The following is a 14,206-nucleotide window of genomic DNA, read 5'->3' on the forward strand; positions in this document are numbered from 1 at the left end:
TATATACAAACATACATACATACTACATACATACATAAATACAAACATACATATATACATATATACACACGCATGTATATATAAATAATGTTATTTCGTATAAAATACACTTTGTGAATTTCATTCATAGGATTATAGTAAGGAAATACTAAAATCCTATTAACAGTAGATAAAATATGTATACATACACACACACACACACACACACACACACACACACACACATATATATATATATATATATATATATATATATATATATATATACACATACATATATATATAGTTATCAAATCCACCTTCATTTAAATCAGCAGGAATAACCACAGTATTTTTCAGACCTACCTGACTAAAAATATCGTCGTTTTTATCTTGAGTTTGAAAACTCTGGCAATATGGTTTTTCCGGGAATAAAGAATGCATTTGTGCGTAGTTTTTTAGTTGCTATTTTTACTGGCATCGCGGTGCTTCTGAAAAAAATCATTTCCTGGTTCATTGGCTCGATGAATCATCACTTTTACCCTTTGAATTTTGTGTTTAATAATAATAATAATAATAATAATAATAATAATAATAATAATAATAATAATGGAAAAATAAATCCACAGCTATGAATGTGTACAAATGTGTATAAACCCAAACAGGGACCTTTCGAGAATCTTCAAGATTTCCTTTCAATACATAATTGTGGATTTGCTTCTCCCTTTTAAGAATCATTCTATTATGAGTATTTAGAAGAAGAAGAAGAAGAAGAAGAAGAAGAAGAAGAAGAAGAAGAAGAAGAAGAAGGTTCACCGAGACTGACAAAAGCAGCCTCCTAATGAAGAAAAAGGCCCAGACCCTGATGAAGAAAATACCATTATATTTTGAGACTGAGACTGTAAGTGAAATTCTTAGTAATATTTCATATATCTCAGGTTCTAATTATCAATTAAAGAAGCATTTTTACCCTTAATATCAATATTTTAATGATTCCTCTAATCTAGGAAGGTGGAAGTCTTAAAAAATATATGTCCATATTAAGTATTAGCAGGATCACCAGAAAGGTCCAGAACATGAAAAATTGAGGGAAAAGTGAAAAAAAAATGAAAAAAAAAAAAAAATCTTTCCTAAAAAAAAAAACACGAAATAAAAAAACTTTTTTTCACAACCCTAATCCTAATAGACAAAATGGTAATGCAGAATAGTAAAAGAAGGAGAACCAACCTAAGCATGACATGGACTGACTACAAGAAAGCCTTTAACGTGATACCACACACATGGCCAAGAGAATGCCTGAAAATATATGGGGCAGAGGAAAACACCATCAGCTTCCTTAAAAATATATTACGCAACTGGAATACAGTACTTACAAGCTCTGGGATAACACTAGCAGAGGTTAACATCAGGAGAGGGATCTTTCAAGGCAACTCACTGTCCCCACTACTCTTCGTAGTAGCCATGATTCCCATGACAAAAATACTGCAGATGGATGGATGCTGGGTACCAACTCAAGAAAGGAAGCAACAGAATTAACCATCTGATGCTCATGGACGACATCAAGCTGTATGGTAAGAGCATCAAGGAAACAGATACCCTAATCCAGACTGTAAGGATTGTATCTGGGAACATGAGGATGGGGTTTGGAATAGAAAAATGCACCTTGGTCAACATACAAAAAGGCAAAGTAACAAGGACTGAAGGGATAAAGCTACCAGATGGGAATAGCATCAAACACATAGATGAGACAGGATACAAACCTGGGAATAATAGAAGGAGAGGATATAAAACACCAAGAGATGAAGGACACGATCGGGAAAGAATATATGCAGAGACTTAAGGCAAAAGCCATAAACACATGGGCAGTACCAGCAATCAAATACACTGCAGGAGTACTGAAGTGGGCGAAGGCTGAACTCCGCAGCATAGACCAGAAACTAGAAAACACATGACAATACACAAAGCACTACACTCAAGACCAAATATAGACAGACTATACATAACATAAAGGAAGTTGGGGGAGAGGGCTACTAAGCACAGAGGACTGCGTCAACATTGAGAGCAGAGCACTGGGGCAATATCTGAAAACCAGTGAAGACAAGTGGCTAAGGAGTGCATGGGAAGAAGGACTGATAGAAGTAGATGAAGACCCAGAAATATAGAGACAGGAGAATCAAAAACAGAACAGAGGAATGGCACAACAAACCAATGCACGGACAGTACGAGACAGACAAAAGAACTGGCCAGTGATGGTACATGGCAATGGCTACAGAGGGAAGAACTCAGGAAGGACACAGAAGGAATGCTTACAGCGGCACAAGATCAGGCCCCAAGAACCAGATATGTCCAAAGAACAACAGATGGAAATAACATCTCACCAAATGCAGGAAGTGAAAGACGAGACCATAAACCACATAGCAAGTGAATGTCCGGTGCTTGCACAGAACCAGTACAAAAAGAGGCATGACTCAGTAGCAAAAGCCCTCCACTGAAGCCTGTGCAAGAAACACCATCTAGCTTGCAGTAATAAGTGGTACAAACACCAACCTGAGGGAGTGACAGAAAACGATCAGGCAAAGATTGTCTGGGACTATGGTATCAGAACAGATAGGGTGATAAGTGGCAATAGACCAGATGTGATGCTGATTGACAAAATCAAGAAGAAAGTACAGTATCATTCACTGATGTTGTAATACCATGGGACACCAGAGTAGATGAGAAAGAAAGAGAAAATGTCGGTAAGTGTCAAGACCTGAAAATCAAAACAAAAAGGATATGGAATATGCCAGTGGAAATTGTACCCATAATCATAGGAACACTAGACACGATCCCAAGATCCCTAAAAAGGAATCTGGAAAAACCAGATGCTGAAGTAGCTCCTGGACTCATGCAGAAAAGTGTGCTACTAGAAACAGTGCACATAGTGAGAAAAGTGACGGACTCCTAAGGTGGCAAGATGCAACCCAGAACTCCACACTATAAAAACCACTGTCGAATACAATTACTGAGAGAGAGAGAGAGAGAGAGAGAGAGAGAGAGAGAGAGAGAGAGAGAGAGAGAGAGAGAGAGAGAGAGAGAGAGAGAGACCCATACTATAAAAACCACTGTCGAAGTTATGTATAATATGTACAGATATTTAAAGATAAATCAACATAGATAGCTTTCAGAAACTTTTTCGGTTCCTCTTTTCAATTAATAATATTAATCATAATGCTTGAAAATTAGTAAATCACTTTTTTATCATATAAAATGTATTTAGTCATGAAAATATCATCAAAATACACTAATTAGTGAATATTTCTCTACGAAAATGTCTGTGAATTACTGAATTTTTCGCAAAGAATTCATAGATATGTTCCACAGAAAATCCTGTAAATTGGTGAGTCCGCGAATCGTGAGAACGTGAAAATGGGGGGCTTACTGAAGAATATTTCTCAATTACTAACTATTATTTTCCTACTGAACCACATAGGGAGCAAAAGAAGGTGGAGCAGCAGTGAGATGAATTAACCTAGGCTATTAGGCAATAGAGGAGGGGAGGAGAAGCAACACCAGAAGAAAAAGGAAAAGACTGAGTAGGCTTATGGCCTGCCTTAGCGAATTATCTACATAATGTATCGGCCTATTGCACCTTCCAATACCGTACTTCATAAAATTATTCCTCTCTTCAGATCACCCCTTATTTTCTTCACAACGAAAAGAAAACCACACTTGTACCTCAACAGATACGCTAACACACTGTACACTGCCATCATGCACAACTGAAACATTCGGTTTACACACACTCTTTCCTATACAGCCTAATGCTTTCAACTCTGCTTGCTGTAAATGACATAATGCAAAAACAAAAAACAAGCACAATACTGCACAGGAGAAAATCACCCAGAAATTGTCAAAATTATTACTAACACCGGTTCATCACTGTCTGCACAAGGACACAGCAGAAAGAATTCTCACATGAATATAAACATTACAAAGCCACCTGGTGGGAAACAGGTGGTCATAGACACAGTCCTGGCGGGTTAGCCAAGTTTTATTTTGTTTTATTTTGAATGCTGATCTCACCTAATGGTGCAAAGATAAAAGCTAACTTTAACAGTAAGTACGATTCATTCCTAATATTCTATTTTTGTATGATTATACATCTTTCTTTATAACCCTGCAAAGTAATTATTTAAAAAATATGAATAAATACCTATGTATTACTTACACATTCCTTTTATTATTGCTATTAACTTCTTGGGAGTCAAGCAAGCTAATATATACTGTTTTTTTTACATTGCATCATGCAGCTAGTAGCCCCTATGCTAGCTCATTATCAAAATTGAAAGATCTCTGCATCATGCAGCTAGTAGCCCCTATGCTAGCTCATTATCAAACTTGAAAGATCTCTGCATCAGCAGCTAGTAGCCCCTATGCTAGTTCATTATCAAACTTGAAAGATCTCTACATCATGCAGCCAGTAGCCCCTATGCTAGCTCATTATCAAACCTGAAAGATCTCTGCATCAGCAGCTAGTAGCCCCTATGCTAGTTCATTATCAAACTTGAAAGATATCTACATCATGCAGCTAGTAGCCCCTATGGTAGCTCATCATCAAACCTGAAAGATCTTTGCATCAGTAGCTAGTAGCCCCTATGCTACCTCATCATCAAACTTGAAAGATCTCTGCATCAGCAGCTAGTAGCCCCTACGCTACCTCATTATCAAGCTTGAAAGATCTCTACATCATGCAGCTAGTAGCCTTTATGCTAGCTCATTATCAAACTTGAAAGATCTCTACATCATGCAGCTAGTAGACCCTATGCTAGCTCATTATCAAACTTGAAAGATCTCTGCATCATGCAGCTAGTAGCCCCTATGCTACCTCATTATCAAGCTTGAAAGATCTCTGCATCATGCAGCTAGTAGCCCCTATGCTAACTCATTATCAAACTTGAAAGATCTCTACATCTGCAGCTAGTAGCCCCTATGCTGGCTCATTATCAAACTTGAAAGATCTCTACATCATACAGCAAGTAGTCCCTATGCTAGCTCATCATCAAACTTCAATGATCTCTGCATCAGCAGCTAGTAGCCCTTATGCTAGCTCATTATCAAAACTGAAAGATCTCTAACCATGCAGCTAGTAGCCCCTATGCTAGCTCATTATCAAACTTGAAAGATCTCTGCATCAGCAGCTAGTAGCCCCTATGCTAGCTCATTATCAAACTTGAAAGATCTCTATATCATGCAGCTAGTAACCCCTATGCTAGCTCATCATCAAACTTGAAAGATCTCTGCATCAGAAGCTAGTAGCGCCTATGCCAGGTCATTATCAAACTTTAAAGATATCTACATCATGCAGCTAGTAGCCCCTTTGCTAGCTCATTATCAAACCTGAAAGATCTCTACATCATGCAGCTAGTAACCCCTATGCTACCTCATTATCAAACTTGAAAGATCTCTACATCATGCGGCTAGTAGCCGCTATGCTAGCTTATTTTCAAACTTGAAAGATATCTACATCATGCAGCTAGTAGCCGCTATGCTAGCTCATTATCAAACCTGAAAGATCTCTGCATCAGCAGCTAGTAGCCCCTATGCTACCTCATCATCGAACTTGAAAGATCTCTGCGTCAGCAGCTAGTAGCTGCTATGCTAGCTCATTATCAAACTTGAAAGATCTCTGCATCATGTAGCTAGTAGCCCCTATGCTAGCTCATTATCAAACTTGAAAGATCTCTACATCATGCAGCTAGTAGCCCTTATGCTAGCTCATTATCAAACCTGAAAGATCTCTGCATCAGCAGCTAGCAGTCCCTATGCTAGCTCATTATCAAACCTGAAAGATCTCTGCATCATGCAGCTAGTAGCCCCTATGCTAGCTCATCATCAAACTTCAAAGATCTCTGCATCAGCAGCTAGTAGCCCCTATGCTAGCTCATTATCAATCTTGGAAGATCTCTACATCATGCAGCTAGCAGGCCCTATGCTAGCTCATTATCAAACTTGAAAGATCTCTGCATCAGCAGCTAGTAGCCACTATGCTAGCTCATTATCAAACTTGAGAGATCTCTGCAACATGCAGCTAGTAGCCCTTATGCTAGCTCATTATCAAACTTGAAAGATCTCTGCACCAGAAGCTATTAGACCATATGCTAGCTCATTATCAAACCTGAAAGATCTCTACATCATGCAAATAGTAGCCCCTATGCTAGCTTATTATCAAACTTGAAAAATCTCTACATCATGCAGCTAGTAGCCCCTATGCTACCTCATTATCAAACCTGAAAGATCTCTGCATCAGCAGCTAGTAGTCCCTATGCTAACTCATTATCAAACCTGAAAGATCTCTGCATCAGCAGCTAGTAGCCCCTATGCTAGCTCATTAACAAACTTGAAAGATCTCTACATCAGAAGCTAGTACCCCCTATGCTAGCTCATTATCAAACCTGAAAGATCTCTGCATCAGCAGCTAGTAGCCCCTATGCTAGCTCATTATCAAACTTGAAAGATCTCTGCATCAGCAGCTAGTAGCCCCTATGCTAGCTCATTATCAAACTTGAAAGATCTCTGCATCAGCAGCTAGTAGCCCCTATGCTAGCTCATTATCAAACCTGAAAGATCTCTGCATCAGAAGCTAGTAGCCCCTATGCTAGCTCATTATCAAACTTGAAAGATCTCTGCATCATGCAGCTAGTAGCCCCTATGCTAGCTCATTATCAAACTTGAAAGATCTCTGCATCAGCAGCTAGTAGCTGCTATGCTAGCTCATTATCAAACTTGAAAGATCTCTGCGTCAGCAGCTAGTAGCCACTATACTAGCTCATTATCAAACCTGAAAGATCTCTGCATCAGCAGCTAGCAGCCCCTATGCTAGCTCATTATCAAACCTGAAAGACCTCTGCATCAGCAGCTAGTAGCCCCTATGCTAGCTCATTATCAAACCTGAAAGACTTCTACATCATGCAGCTGGTAGCCATTATGCTAGCTCAATATCAAACTTGAAAGATCTCTGCATCATGCAGCTAGTAGCCCTTATGCTAGCTCATCATCAAACTTGAAAGGTCTCTGCATCAGCAGCTAGTAGCCCTTATGCTAGCTCATTATCAAACTTGAAAGGTCTCTGCATCATGCAGCTAGTAGCCCCTATGCTAGCTCATCATCAAACTTGAAAGGTCTCTGCATCAGCAGCTAGTAGCCCTTATGCTAGCTCATTATCAAACTTGAAAGATCTCTGCATCATGCAGCTAGTAGCCCCTACACTAGCTCATCATCAAACTTGAAAGGTCTCTGCATCAGCAGCTACTAGCCCTTATGCTAGCTCATTATCAAACTTGAAAGATCTCTGCATCAGCAGCTAGTAGCCCCTATGCTAGCTCATTATCAAACTTGAAAGATCTCTGCATCAGCAGCTAGTAGCCCCTATGCTAGCTCATTATCAAACTTGAAAGATCTCTGCATCATGCAGCTAGTAGCCACTCTGCTAGCTCATTATCAAACTTGAAAGATCTCTGCATCAGCAGCAGGTTTCCCCTAAGCTAGCTCATTATCAAACTTGAAAGATCTCTGCATCAGCAGCTAGTAGCCCCTATGCTAGCTCATAATCAAACTCCTAAAGATCTCAGCATCATGCAGCTAGTAGCCCCTATGCTACCTCATTATCAAACCTGAAAGATCTCTGCATCAGCAGCTAGTAGCCCCTATGCTACCTCATTATCAAACCTGAAAGATCTCTGCATCAGCAGCTAGTAGCCCCTATGCTAGCTCATTATCAAACCTGAAAGATCTCTGCATCAGAAGTTAGTAGCCCTTATGCTAGCTCATTATCAAACTTGAAAGATCTCTGCATCAGCAGCTAGTAGCCCCTATGCTAGCTCATTATCAAATTTGAAAGATCTCTGCATCAGCAGCTAGTAGCCCCTATGCTAGCTCATTATCAAACCTGAAAGATCTCTGCATCAGCAGCTAGTAGCCCATATGCTAGCTCATTATCAAACTTGAAAGATCTCTGCATCATGCAGCTAGATAGCCCCTATGCTAGCTCAAACTTGAAAGATCAAACCTGTAAGACCTCTACATCATGCAGCTAGTAGCCCTTATGCTAGCTCATTATCAAACTTGAAAGATCTCTGCATCATGCAGCTAGTACCCCTATGCTAGCTCATCATCATCAAACAAACTTGAAAGATCTCTGAGCTAGTAGCCCCTATGCTAGCTCATTATCAAACTTGAAAGATCTCTGCATCATGCAGCTAGTAAACTATGCTAGCTCATTATCAAACTTGAAAGATCTCTGCATCAGCAGCTAGTAGCCAAACCTGATATGCTAGCTCATCATCAAACTTGAAAGGTCTCTGCATCAGCAGCTAGTAGCCCTTATGCTAGCTCATCATCAAACTTGAAAGGTGTCTGCATCAGCAGCTAGTAGCCCTATGCTAGCTCATTATCAAACTTGAAAGATCTCTGCATCAGCAGCTAGTAGCCTATGCTCTATATCATGCTAGCTCATCAAACTCAAAGATCTCTGAAATGCCAGTCTCATGCAGCTAGTAGCCCTATGCTGCTCATTATCAAACCTGAAAGATCTCTGCATCAGCAGCTAGTAGAAAGATCTCTGCATCATAGTAGCCCCCCTAGCTCATTATGCTAGCTCATTATCAAACTTGAAGATCTCTGCATCATGCAGCTATCTCTGCATCAAAGATCTCTGCAGCTAGTAGCCCCTATGCTAGCTCATCATCAAACTTGAAAGATCTCTGCATCAGCAGCTAGTAGCTCATTATCAAACCTGAAAGATCTATGCATAGCCTCATCTCATCAAACCTGAAAGATCTTGCATCAGCAGCTAGTAGCCCCTATGCTAGCTCATTATCAAACCTGAAAGATCTCTGCATCAGCATGCAGCTAGTAGCCCCATGCTAGCATTATCAAACTTGAAAGATCTCATGCATCAGCAACTAGTAGCCACTAGGCTAGTTCATTATCAAACTTGAAAGATCTCTGCATCATGCAGCTAGTAGCCCCTATGCTAGCTCATTTTCAAACCTGAAAGATCTCTACCCATGCATTATCAAACTTGAAAAGATCTCTGCAGCTAGTAGCCCCTATGCTAGCTCATTCAAACTAAAGATCTCTACATCATGCTCCCTTATTAGCTCAATCAAACCTGAAAGATCTCTGCATCAGCAGCTAGTAGCCACTATGCTAGCTCATCATATCAAACTTGAAAGATCTCATTATAGCCCCTATGCAAATTTCTGCTGCAGATCATTATCAAACCTGAAAGATCTCTGCATCATCAGCTAGTAGCCCCTATGCTAGCTCATTATCAAACCTGAAAGATCTCTGCATCATGCAGCTAGTAGCCCCTATGCTAGCTCATTAAACAAAGATCTCTGCATCAAGATTTCTGCTTAGCTCATTATCAAACTTGAAAGATCTCTGCATCAGCAGCTAGTAGCCCCTATGCTAGCTCATTATCAAACTTGAAAGATCTCTGCATCAGCAGCAGTAGCCCTATGCTCTCCTTTATCAAACTTGAAAGATCTCTGCATCAGCAGCTGCTGAAAGATCTCTGCATCAGCAGCTAGTAGTAGCCCTATGCTAGCTCATTATCAAACCTGAAAGATCTCTGCATCAGCAGCTCATGCTAGCTCATTATCAAACTAAAGATCTCTGCATCAGCAGCTAGTAGCCCCTATGCTAGCTCATTATCAAACCTGAAAGATCTCTGCATCAGCAGCTAGTAGCCCCTATGCTAGCTCATTATCAAACCTGAAAGATCTCTGCATCATGCAGCTCATTATGCTCAAACTTGAAAGATCTCTGCATCAGCAGCTAGCTAGTAGCCCCTATGCTAGCCACTGATCTCTGCATCAGCTAGCTCATTATCAAAAACTTGAAAGATCTCTGCATCATGCATCATCTGCTCTGCATCAGCAGCTAGTAGCCCTATGCTAGCTCATTATCAAACTTGAAAGGTCTCTGCATCATGCAGCTAGTAGCAAATGCTAGCTCATCAAACTTGAAAGGTCTCTGCATCAGCAGCTAGTAGCCCCTGCTAGCTCATTATCAAACCTGAAAGATCTCTGCATCAGCAGCTAGTAGCCCCTATGCTAGCTCATTATCAAACTTGAAAGATCTCTCAAACCTGAAATCAAACTTGATCTCAGCAGCTGCATCAGCAGCTAGTAGCCCCTATGCTAGCTCATTATCAAACCTGAAAGATCTCTGCATCAGCAGCTAGTAGCCCCTCATTATCAAACCTGAAAGATCTCTGCATCATGCAGCTAGCCCCTATGCTAGCTCATTATCAAACCTGAAAGATCTCTCAGCAGCTAGTAGCTAGCTCATTATCAAACTTGAAAGATCTCTCATGCTCCCTATGCTAGCTCATTATCAAACCTGAAAGATCTCTGCATCAGCAGCTAGTAGCCCTATGCTAGCTCATTATCAAACCTGAAAGATCTCTGCATCATGCAGCTAGTAGCCCTATGCTATGCCCCTATGCTAGCTCATTATCAAACCTGAAAGATCTCTGCATCAGCAGAGTAGCCCCTATGCTGCAAACCTGAAAGATCATCAGTAGCAGCTAGTAGCCAAACTATGCTAGCTCATTATCAAACCTGAAAGATCTCTGCATCAGCAGCTAGTAGCCACTATGCTAGCTCATTATCAAACCTGAAAGATCTCTGCATCAGCAGCTAGTAGCCCCTATGCTAGCTCATTATCAAACCTGAAAGATCTCTACATCATGCAGCTAGTAGCCCCTATGCTAGCTCATTATCAAACTTGAAAGATCTCTGCATCAGCAGCTAGTAGCCCTTATGCAATTATCAAACTTGAAAGGTCTCTGCATCATGCAGCTAGTAGCCCCTATGCTAGCTCATTATCAAACTTGAAAGATCTCTGCATCATGCAGCTAGTAGCCCCTATGCTAGCTCATCATCAAACTTGAAAGGTCTCTGCATCAGCAGCTAGTAGCCCTTATGCTAGCTCAGCCCAGCAGCTAGTAGCCCCTATGCTAGCTCATTATCAAACTTGAAAAGTCTCTGCATCATGCAGCTAGTAGCCCCTATGCTAGCTCATTATCAAATCTTGAAAGGTCTCTGCATCATGCAGCTCATTCATCAAAGCTCATTATCAAACTTGAAAGATCTCTGCATCATGCAGCTAGTAGCCCTAGCTAGCTCATCATCAAACTTGAAAGACCTCTGCTCATGCAGCTAGTAGCCCTCATTATCAAACTTGAAAGATCTCTGCATCATGCAGCTAGTAGCCCTATGCTAGCTCATTATCAAACTTGAAAGATCTCTGCATCATGCAGCTCTCTGCTCATCAAACAAAGGTCTCTGCATCAGCAGCTAGTATGCTAGCTCATTATCAAACTTGAAAGGTCTCTGCATCATGCAGCTAGTAGCCCCTATGCTAGCTCATTATCAAACTTGAAAGGTCTCTCATGCATAGTAGCCCCTATGCTAGCTCATCATCAAACTTGAAAGATCTCTGCATAGCAGCTGTAGCCCTTATGCTCATCATTATCAAACAGCTAGTAGCCCATGAATCAAACTTGATCTCTGCATCAGCAGCTAGTAGCCCCTATGCTAGCTCATTATCAAACTTGAAATCATGCAGCTAGTAGCCCCTATCTCTGCATCAGCAGCTAGTAGCCCTTGTGCTAGCTCATTATCAAACTCAAGTAGCCCCTACTAGCTCATTATCAAACCTGAAATCAAACTTGAAAGATCTCTGCATCATGCAGCTAGTAGCTAGCTCATTATCAGCCCTCTGCATCAGCAGCTAGTAGCCCCTATGCTAGCTCATTATCAAACTTGAAAGAAAGAGCTCCCCTCATCAAAACTGCAGCTAGTAGCCCTTATGCTAGCTCATTATCAAAATTGAAAGATCTCTGCATCATGCAGCTAGTAGCCCATCATCAAACTTATGCTAGCTCATTATCAAAAAATTGAAAGATCTCTGCATCATGCAGCTAGTAGCCCCCATATGCTAGCTCATTATCAAAATTGCTCTGCATCATGCATAGCAGCCCCTATAGTCATTATCAAAAATTGAAAGATCCTGCATCATAGTAGCTATGCTCTCATTATCAAACTTGAAAGAGCTCTGCATCAAAATGCAGCTAGTAGCCCCTTATGCTAGCTCATTATCAAAATTGAAAGATCTCTGCATCATGCAGCTCCCATATGCTAGCTCATTATCAAAATTGAAAGATCTCTGCATCATGCAGCTAGTAGCCCTTATGCTAGCTCATTATCAAAATTGAAAGATCTCTGCATCATGCAGCTAGTAGCCCTTATGCTAGCTCATTATCAAAATTGAAAGATCTCTGCATCATGCAGCTAGTAGCCCTTATGCTAGCTCATTATCAAAATTGAAAGATCTCTGCATCATGCAGCTAGTAGCCCCTATGCTAGCTCATTATCAAAATTGAAAGATCTCTGCATCATGCTAGTAGCCCTATGCTAGCTCATTATCAAAATTGAAAGATCTCTGCATCATGCAGCTAGTAGCCCTTATGCTAGCTCATTATCAAAATTGAAAGATCTCATCATCAGCTAGCAGCTAGTAGCCCAAACTTATGCTAGCTCATTATCAAAATTGAAAGATCTCTGCATCAAATTATCAAAATTGAAAGATCTCTGCATCATGCAGCTAGTAGCCCTTATGCTAGCTCTGCATTATCCCTTAAGCTCATTATCAAATTGAAAGATCTCTGCATCATGCAGCTAGCCCATGCTATCATTATCAAACCTGAAAGATCTCTGCATCATGCAGCTAGTAGCCCTATGCTAGCCCAAAATTGAAAGATCTTATGCTAGCTCATTAGCTCATCATCAAACCTGAAAGGTCTCTGCATCAGCAGCTAGTAGCCCCTATGCTAGCTCATTATCAAACTTGAAAGATCTCTGCATCATGGAGCTAGCAGCCCCTATGCTAGCTCATCATCAAACTTGAAAGGTCTCTGCATCAGCAGCTAGTAGCCCTTATGCTAGCTCATTATCAAACTTGAAAGATCTCCCTACATGGATCTTTAAAGTTTTACTGTATCATCACAGCTCCCAACATTAGTTCTGATTATGAAATCCAATGACAACTATGAAACCTTTTTTATCTGGAATAAAAAAATGCACAAATTTCCACATTTGTTATCCAAGAATTTTGTTCAGCATATATAAAAAATACTTGAAAATATACTTCTTGGATCCTGACACACCCAAAAATGCTTTTTAAGGGACACCGTAAAGGAATCATAACACAAAGAAAACTTTAATCTCTCCTAAAGTTTCTTCATGTTATGATTCCCAGAAGATAAAATTCTGCTCCAAGCATTCAAAGAGTGAAAAAGAGAGTGTGTTCAAATCAAGTGCTAGCAGTTATTTTACATATGCCTACAAAAGCAAGAATCATTGGGAATCTGGTAATGTATCCGAAGTGGTTGAGAAACTGGACAGGTCATGAGAAGAGACCAAAGAGAATGGATGAAAAGTATAAGTTTACAGACACTGCAAGCAGCATCCCTTACAAAATACCTTAAAAAGGATTTTTGGAGAGATTAAAGTTTTCTTCATGCTGATTCCTAAAATATGAAAAACTGCTCTAAGTATTCAAAGCTAGATAGAGCAGACCCAGTATATTTTGTTATGGTTACAAATAAATGACATTAATGCTAAACATATTCTAACCACTTCTTAAGGATGACAGAACCAGATAAAAAAAATCTGGAGATTCTATGAAAGAATTATCAAAAAGCAAATAACACACCTGGTGTTTCATGAAGGTACTTTCCCTCTTCACTTGGTGAAATTACAACTTCCTTTTTCCTGACAGTATCATCTATTGGAACCTGACATAGCAAGTGAGGATTAGGAAGCTTGATCCAAGGAACACCTCCCTGTAAACAAAACAAGAACTTAAATATAATGAAAGTATAGTAATGTAGTTAGTACACTAAATAGCAAAGTGATTCTAATAAACTTCTGAATACTCCCATTAATGTACATAATAAAGACCACTTTGGTTTTAATCATATGCTATTGACATTCAATGTTAAAAGTACATCTATTACTGGTAATTTATAATTAGTTAACCAATGTGGCTCTGGAGAACAAAAGCCAGATATTTCTTAGAAAGATACAAAAACATAAGCTGAAACCTGTCAACATTTCATTCCAAAGTGGAGAATGCTTTAGGCTAAAAATCATCTATGATTTTCTAAAATTTA

The 14,206-nt window shown here is 39.9% G+C and overlaps 1 protein-coding gene across 2 annotated transcripts in view; it reads left to right on the plus strand.

Moving 5' to 3' along the window:
- LOC136843740 (uncharacterized) overlaps positions 1-14,206 on the plus strand; it is a 474,729-nt gene that overhangs the window by 343,795 nt on the left and 116,728 nt on the right. The gene's annotated exons all lie outside the window — the stretch shown is intronic.

Source organism: Macrobrachium rosenbergii, chromosome 12 (genome assembly GCF_040412425.1).
Source record: "Macrobrachium rosenbergii isolate ZJJX-2024 chromosome 12, ASM4041242v1, whole genome shotgun sequence".
Classification (NCBI taxonomy): domain Eukaryota; kingdom Metazoa; phylum Arthropoda; class Malacostraca; order Decapoda; family Palaemonidae; genus Macrobrachium; species Macrobrachium rosenbergii.